The sequence below is a fragment of the Suncus etruscus genome, chromosome 4 (genome assembly GCF_024139225.1).
Source record: "Suncus etruscus isolate mSunEtr1 chromosome 4, mSunEtr1.pri.cur, whole genome shotgun sequence".
In the NCBI taxonomy this organism is placed as follows: Eukaryota; Metazoa; Chordata; class Mammalia; order Eulipotyphla; family Soricidae; genus Suncus; species Suncus etruscus.
Window position 1 is genome coordinate 15,890,572 of NC_064851.1, and position 8,795 is coordinate 15,899,366.

The 8,795-nt window shown below is 47.4% G+C and overlaps 1 pseudogene; it reads left to right on the forward strand.

The window, feature by feature from the left end:
• Positions 1-285: 285 nt before the first annotated feature.
• LOC126007574 (uncharacterized) lies at positions 286-384 on the forward strand (annotated as a pseudogene).
• Positions 385-8,795: the final 8,411 nt, after the last annotated feature.

Genomic DNA, 8,795 nt, shown 5'->3' on the forward strand with positions numbered 1-8,795 from the left:
ATATATAAAGATATATATATATCTTTAGGAGACAGAGCAGTAACGCAAGCAGTAGGGCATTTGCCTGGCATGCACTAACCTAGGATGGACCGCAGTTCGATTCCCCGGTGTCCCATATAGTTCCCCAAAGCCAGGAGCGATTTCTGAGTGCATAGCTAGGAGTAACCCCCTGAGCGTCACCAGGTGTGGTCCAAAATGCAAATAATAATAATAATATTTTTATTTAAACACCATAATTACAAACATGATTGTAGTTGAGTTTTAGTCATAAAAAGAACACACGCCATGCTCACTTCAGAAGCACATATACTAAACTTGGAACGATACAGAGATTAGCATGACCCCTGCACAAGGATGACACGCAAAAAAGAACACCCGCCTTCACAATGAACATTCCCACCACCAATGCCCCAATCCTTTCTTCCCCCATCCCCTGACTATTTTCTACAGGCATTCTACTTCTCTCACTCATTAACATTGTCCATGATAGTTGTTAGTGTAGTTATTTTCTTTAACTGCACTCACCACTCTTTGTGGTGAGCTTCATATCATGAGCCAGTCCTTTCGGCCTTCATCTCTGAGCATTATTACAATAATGTCTTTTATTTTTCTTAAACCCCATAGATTAGTGAAACTATTCTGTGTGTGTCTTTCTCCCTCTGACTTATTTTACTTAGCATAATAATTTCCATGTATCCATGTATAGGAAATTTCATGACTTCATATCTCCATTATAATGGCTGCATAATATTCCATTGTGTATATGTACTACAGTTTCTTTAGTCATTCATCTGTTGAAGGGCATCTTGGTTGTTTCCAGAGTCTGGCTATTGTAAAAAATGCTGTAATGAATATAGGTGAGGAAGGGATTTTTGTATTGCATTTTTATATTCCTATGATATACCCCTATGAGTGGTAAAGCTGGACCAATATGGGAGCTCAATTTCCAGTTTTTTGAGGAATCTTCTTTTGTTTGGTCCCCCAGTCTGCAGGGGGTGATTTCTGAGTGCAGAGACAGAAGTAACCCCTGAGTGTCACTGGATGTGGTTGTTGGATCACACCCAGTGGTGCTCAGGGGCCACTCCTGGCTCTGCACTCAGAAATTGCCCCTGGCAGACTTGGGGGGGTATATGGGATGCCAGGAATCAAAGGAGGTCCCTCCCAGGTCGGCCACATGCAAGGTAAATGCCCCACCACTGTATTATCTCTCCAGCCCCTCCTTTAAATTTTTTTTGGGGTCACACCCAGTGGCGAGGCACTCAGGGATTACTCCTGGCTCTACACTAAGAAATCGGCTCCTGGAAGGCTCAGGGGACCATATGGGATGCCAGGATTCGAACCACCATCCTTCTGCATGCAAGGCAAATGCCCCACCTCCATGCTATCTCTCTGGCCCACCTTTAATTTTTTTTAATTTTTTTTTAAATTTCTTATTTTTCTCTCTAATTTGAAAAGTTTATATTTCAGGATTAATCCCCAGAGAAAGGGGAGAGGGAGGGAGAGAGAGGCAAGAGAGGGAGGGAAAGGAGAGAGGGAAGGAATGGGGGAGAGAGGAAAGGAAGGAGGGGGGAGAGAGAGACAGAGAGACAGAGAGAGAGAGAGGAGAAGAGAGAGAGAGAGAGAGAGAGAGAGACGAGATGTGAGAGAGAGAGAGACGAGAGAGAGAGAGATCTGAGAGAGGCTGGGAAATCAAACTCTGGGCCTCCCTACATGCAAAGCCTTTGCCTTTCCACTGAGCCACAGTCCTGACCCCCATAAAATTATTTCAGTGTGTTGTAGTGATAAAATAATTAACGATGGAGCTGGATGGGGGCTGGATGGTGATGGATGCCATTCCAGGCCACGTGGCTTCACAACCCCATTCAGCCCGGTGTGTCCCAGCCCCAGGTGAATTCACTCACCTCACACGCAGGCGTCAGGAAGCAACAACTTTATTCAGGCCCTAGCCACCACGCGTGTGCCTACTTATAACCTTTCAAGCATCTCAGCCATTCTAGGCTTGCCCTGCATCTTATCCTCTTTTCAGCCATCTTCCCTTTGGGCTCCATGCGCCCAAAGAGCCAAAGGGGCCAAGGTCCAAAAGCCAAGGGAGCCCAGCCGGGCAAAGAGAGGAACGGCAAAAGGGACGAATCCCCTGGACTCAGAGGTTTATCTATTCTTTCCAAGACCCCTCCCAGGAACCTCCCCAGGAATGGGCCGGGTCTTGCAGGTTAAGGTTACACCCTATTATCCGGTTCCCAAGACCCCTCCCAGAAATGGGTGGGTCTCAGATAGGTACCCTACAAGTGTGTCCTTGACTCGGTCTAGAGAAAGCAAACAGTACATCGCAAAGACAGAGGCGAGGATCAGAATTCTCTGAATATCCAGCAGGGTCCTCTTCAAAGATCAAGGAACACCAAGTTCTCTGATCTTCCCCAATTTCTCTTCCCCACCCCACCCCCAAACACCTTCTAACTCAGTAAACTCAGAAACTCTGTCTAGATGCCAATTCTTCTTCCCAATTTTCTTCCTAAGTAAGGATTTAGGATTTTCCTTGCCATGAACATAATCTCAACCCACGAATAGGTTTAAGCTCACAGAGAAGCAACCTTTTGTTTTTGATTTTATGCCACAACTGTATGATGCTTAGCGGTTACTCTACACTCAGGACTTACTTCTCGCCAGTGCTTGGGAGATCCTATTGAGCACCAGGGATCAAACCCAGGTCTGACACCTCGCAATGTAAAATCCTTACCTACAGTACTATCTCTCTGGCCCTGAAACAATAATATATTCCAACATCCAAATAGGCTTATTTGAAAACAAATCACAGAAAAGATGGGCCAATTGGAAATCGGTAATGGACAAGAAGTCACATGTGCTCCCAATAATCCAATACTCACAGACCATTCTATAACCTCCCAAGGATCTCCCTCATCATTTTCACAGGAAGGGTAATCAAGGCAGTGCAAGCCCTGCAGACCGAAGGTAGTCTGCTAAATTACACATGTGTGGGGGCTCTCCTACCCTCCTACCACCCATTAAAATTGGATGCTGTGCATTAATATTCACCATTCCTCACCACTGACCTCTCTGCCTATCAAACTTTCTTGGCAATGACCCCTGAACACAGTGGCATCTTTTCCAGGATGCACTGTGCCTACTGGTGCCTTAGATGCAGGATTATAAAATAAATGTGGTGTTGTGTGTTGTGTTGTGTGGTTGTATGTGTGTATGGATCGATAGCATAGCAGATAGAGCATTTGCCTTGCCTGTGACTGTCCCCAGGTTTGATCCTGGCATTCCATATGATCACCCAAGCTTTCTAGGAGTGATCTGAGTGACAGAAGCCTGGAGTAACCCTGGTATCGGCCTAACCCACCACCACCCTGCAAAAAAAAAAAAAAAAAAGGTAGAGTCGTGCAATAGTATAGCAGGATAGGGTATTTGCCTTGCACACACATTCAGAGTTCATTAAACATGTGGGTGCTCGGTCGCTCACAAACCGGGTTCAATCCCATATGGTTCCCTGAGCACAGCCAGAGTGCAAAGTCAGAAGTAACCCTGAGTACTGCTGAGTGTGGCCCCCAAAACAAAATTAAACCAAAAGTAAATTAATTAAATGATGTATGTGGGGATGGAGAGATAGTTCAGTGGGTAGGGAGCTTGTCATTCATGCAAACTGGCCTGGGTTTGGTCCCAGGCACTCCACCATATGGTTCCCTGAGACTGTGTGCAGAGCCAAGCAAGAATTAGCCCTGAGAAACATCAGGGTCCAAAACCTTTAAAAAAAAATTTTTCCCGGGGCCCGGAGAGATAGCACAGCGGCGGCGTTTGCCTTGCAAGCAGCCGATCCAGGACCAAAGGTGGTTGGTTCGAATCCCGGTGTCCCATATGGTCCCCCTTGCCTACCAGGAGCTATTTCTGAGAAGACAACCAGGAGTAACCCCTGAGCAATGCCGGGTGTGGCCCAAAAACAAAACAAACAAATAAATAAATAAATTTTCCGGGCCGGGCGGTGGCGCTAGAGGTAAGGTGCCTGCCTTGCCTGCGCTAGCCTTCAATGGACCACAGTTTGATCCCCCGGCGTCCCATATGGTCCCCCAAGCCAGGAGCAACTTCTGAGCGCATAGCCAGGAGTAACCCCTGAGCATCACCGGGTGTGGCCCAAAAACAAAAACAAAACAAAAAAAATTTTTTTTCCTATTGAGATGGGCATCTCAATAAATATAGCTGAACAGTTTTAGAAATGGCACTAATTTCTGTGTCCTCCCCACCTTAGCATCTCCTCTCCCCTCTTTCTCCTCCTTCCTTCCAACCATTCTAGTGTAAGGGCAGCAGGAATGAGGGGGCTTAGTTAAGAATTCCTGGTCTGGGGCCGGAGAGGTGGCATGAAGGTAGGGCATTTGCCTTGCATACAGAAGGACTGTGGTTCAAATCCCGGCATCCCATATGGTCCTCTGAGCCTGCCAAGAGCGATTTCTGAGCATAGAGCCAGGAGTAACGCCTGAGTGTTGCATCAAATAATTAACGATGTGGCTGGATGGCGATGGATGGAGGATACCATCCAGCCCACATGGCTCTGCAACCTTCATGCAGCCGGCGAGTTCCAGGCCCAGGTGAAATTACTTACTCACACGCAGCCATCAGGAAGAATCATTTTTATTCATGCCCTTGCCACCACAGGTGTGTGGCCTATGTTAACCTTTCAAGCATTCAGCAATATTTTGCTAGCCCTGCATCTTATTTCCTGTTAGCCATCTTCCCTTTGGGCTCCATGCGGCCCAAAGATTCAAAAGCCAGGAAGCCAAGCCGGGCCAAGAGAGAAACGGCAAAAGGGCCGAATCCCCTGGCTCAGAGGTTTATTTATTCTTTTCCAGACCCCTCCCAGAAATGGGAGGTCTTGCAGGTAGTTACACCTATTATCCGGTTCCCAAGACCCCTCCCAGATATGGGTGGGTCTTAGGGTCTTTGCACCCAACTTCAGGGTTTTAGCTAGGTACACCAACATTTCCTCCTTTTCTTAATATTTTTATGCACCAACGTAATAGAGTGAAAATTAATATACCAGCCCTTTTCAAAAACATATCATTTGCAAAATATACTTTACACCTGTAACCTAAAATTCTATTAATGCTTTTTTACCAAGCACTATTTTGGAACTTTCATGTTCCTATACTTTTAAACTATATTGGGGGAACTTTATTGTTCCTATAACTTTTCTATACACAAGTACTGCAGCATACATGCATAACATACATTTTAAAAACAGGCTAAGTACATTAAAATACACAGTAAAACATTTTGCAATTGAAAATATTAACTCTGAAAGACAACAAAACACATTTAAATTATAAAGAAAATGACTTAAGACAAAGATGCAGGTGGTTAGAAATTAGATGTTAAAATGAGCTAAACTATATTACTTCCCTTTTATTTTTATTTTTTAACCACTAACTAATTAAAATTTATCCCATTACCAACTATGAGTGAAATATATGACTATTTGCTTAGTTCCTACACCTAAAATTACAGTTTAAATGATTAATTTGTTCCACGCTGATCTCACCATGTTGATTTCACCACGTGGCTTCTGTAAACTTTTAAAGTTTAGATGTTGGTTTGTTCCACGCTGATCTTACCACGTGGCTCTTTTATAGTTTTAGGCCCCGCAGACGGTTCTGTAGACCATGAGGTTGCAGGTTTTCAGGCTTGCCACGGAGCAAAGCTGAGCTGAGGCGTTTTTGCTTCTGGGCTGATAACCTTTCGCCGCTTTTCCCCTTAGGGCAGCCTTTAGCAAGCTAGTTTTTTGCCACACCTTACAGGGCTCTTTTGAATGTTTAAAGTTCCAAGTGATTTAAACTAAAAGTTTAGTTCGAAATTTCCAAAGTCGAAATCCAAATTTAAGCCAAAGGTCATTTTCAGAAAATCAGTCCACTTTAAATACAGTCTTTTTTCTCCTCCGTTTCCAATTTAAGCTTTTAATAAGTTTTTGTAGAGGCCGAGGTTTTTGGTTTTTGTAACAAAGTTTTAGTTCTGGGCCTTGGCCAGAGGTGGTGCAAGCTTTCACCTCTTTTGTTTTAATGGCCTTTGAACCCCCAGATGGGGTGTCGGCCATTTTTAAAAATGGTTGCACGTGGCCCAGGGTTTTGGGCTCAGTGCACCCGACAAGAGCCAAAATTAAACTGAAAAGCAGAAATGTTACCATTGTTGCTGGTTTTTTGGGTCCAGGATTCAGGTCAAAGTTCGGAGCGCCAGATGTTGTGTTAAATAATTAACAATGGGGCTGGACCTGAGCACTGCTGGGTATGACCCAAAAAACCAAAAAAATAAAAAATAATAAAAATAAAAGAAGAAGATTTCCTGGTCTGGAGCAATAGCACAACGGTAGGGTGTTTGCCTTGCATGTACAGGTCAACCCAGGACGGACTTCGTTTTGATTCCTGGCATCCATATGGTCCCCCGAACTTGCAAGGAGCGATTTCTGAGAACAGAGCCAGGAGTAGCCAGCCCTTGAGCACCACCGGGTGTGACACCAAAACCAAAACAAACCCCCAGAAATTTCCCCCTTCCTGGTATCCTACAAATGCATTTGGAATCACCCACCGACTCACCCCACCTGGTGGACAGTCAGTAGGAGGAAGAGTTTGCAGCGTGGGTCAGACTAAGTTTGGGGTGCCTTAGGGTGGGATGCTGCAGGTGCTGCAGCTTCTCTCTCTCTCTCTCTCTCCTCTCTCTCTCTCTCTCTCTCCTCTCTCTCTCTCTCTCTCTCTCTCTCTCTCTCTCTCTCTCTCTCTCTCTCTCGGGCTCTTGGTGATCATTTCTACGGAAAAGAAAGGTGTCATTCTCTTTTTTTTTTTTTTTTTTTTGGTTTTTGGGCCACACCCGGTAACGCTCAGGGGTTACTCCTGGCTATGAGCTCAGAAGTTGCTCCTGGCTTGGGGGACCATATGGGACACCGGGGATCGAACCGCAGTCCGTCCAAGGCTAGTGCAGGCAAGGCAGGCACCTTACCTTTAGCGCCACCGCCCGGCCCCAGAAAGGTGTCATTCTCAAGAGTGGGTAGACATTCATTTTTTGTTTGTTTGCAGTTTTCCAGGCCACTCCTGGCAATGTTAGGGGTTACTCCTGGCTCTGCACTCAGGAATTATTCCTAGTGGAGCTCAGAGGATCATAATGGATGTTGAGGTTCAAACCCAAGGCAGCCACACACAAGACAAGCGGCCTACTTACTGTACTAGCGTTCCGGCCCCTATGTGTTTTTTGTTTTGGTTTTGGTTTGGGTTTGGGTTTTAGGGGGCCACACATGGCAGAGCTCAGGATTTACTCTTATCTCTGTGCTCAGGGATCATTCCTGGCGGGAGCTCAGGTCCACAACAATGGATGCAGGTGATTGAACCATGGTCTCCAAGTTCAAGGCAGGCAGCCTACCTGCTGCTGTACTATTATTGCTCAGGCGCCTGAACCTGGTGTGACTCCAGGCTACAAATAATTTCAATTTGGGGGGGAGTGAGTAAGGAGGTACAATAGCACAGCGGCTAGGGCGTCCTCTATGGTTCCAGGAGACCACCAGAAGTGATTCCTGAGTGCCCAGCCAGGAAGAACCCCTGTGCACCACTAGGTGTAGCCCCCAAACCAAATAACTCCAAATTGGAGGAGGGGGGGGCGTGTTAAATTAGACAAAAAACGCTTTCGGCTTCGCTCTCCCTGCCCCCTTCTCCCCCTCACTTCCCCAGGCTGGCGCCCATAGGCCTGCAGACCATAGGAGCTTTTATCGCTCCTAACCACACCCCCTCTAACGCTAACCCCCAAAACTCCTTTCCAGGAAGTGCAAGAAAAGGCCAAACAGGTCCAAGAGATCCCGGGCAATAATATTGCGGCTGCTCAGGACTCGGGCGGCTCGCGGGAATATTAAGGGGGCAGGGCATTCCTTTATTGGGGCGCGAAATGTTGCCCCCGTCCAGACGGCGGCCTTGCAGGCGCGTGCACCCCAGAACGGGTTCCCAGTAACGGTTCCCTCGCGGTCCCCGCCGGAGCACTCGAGGCAAGGGGTGGCACCACGCGGGCACCAAGGCGCCAGGGGCAGGTGAGAAAGGGGGGCCGGGGCCGCAGGAGCCGGGCGTTGGAGGGGCGACCCGAGGGCTGCTTTCCCGAGCCCCGTTTTCCGTCGGCCTCAATGACAGCACCTGGGGCTCAGTTATAACGTTAGAGCCGTTCTAACGGCTGCGTGGGGTGGCCTGCGGAGACGCAGCGGCCCTCTGAGCTGTCACCCCGGGACTCCCCGGCCAGCCTAAGCCGAGCTCCGAGGTCCGGACTGCAGCTGCGGGGTTCGTAGCGGCGCCCCCCAACTCATCCCTCCTGGTGGCCGGTCAGTAGGAGGAAGAGTTTGAGTTTGCAGCGCAACGTGGGGCAAAGTTTGGGGTGCCGTAGGGTGTGGGATACTGCAGACTTGGGAGAAACTAAACCAGGAGTCAGTCAGTCTCTCTGTCTCTGTCTCTGTCTCTGTCTCTCTCTCTCTGTCTGTCTCTCTCTGTGTCTCTGTCTGTCTCTGTCTGTCTCTGTCTCTGTCTCTCTCTCTGTCTCTCTCTCTGTCTCTCTCTCTCTCTGTCTCTCTCTCTCTCTGTCTCTCTCTCTCTCTGTCTCTCTGTCTCTCTCTCTGTCTCTCTCTCTCTCTCTCTCTCTCTCTCTCTCTCTCTCTCTCTCTCTCTCTCTCTCTCTCTCAAGATCTTATTTCTTGCTGGAACTTTGTTGTACCCCTAAACTCTGCTCGAGATGCTGGCGACTGAGAGTCTAGGAACAAAAGCAAAGAAGTTGCG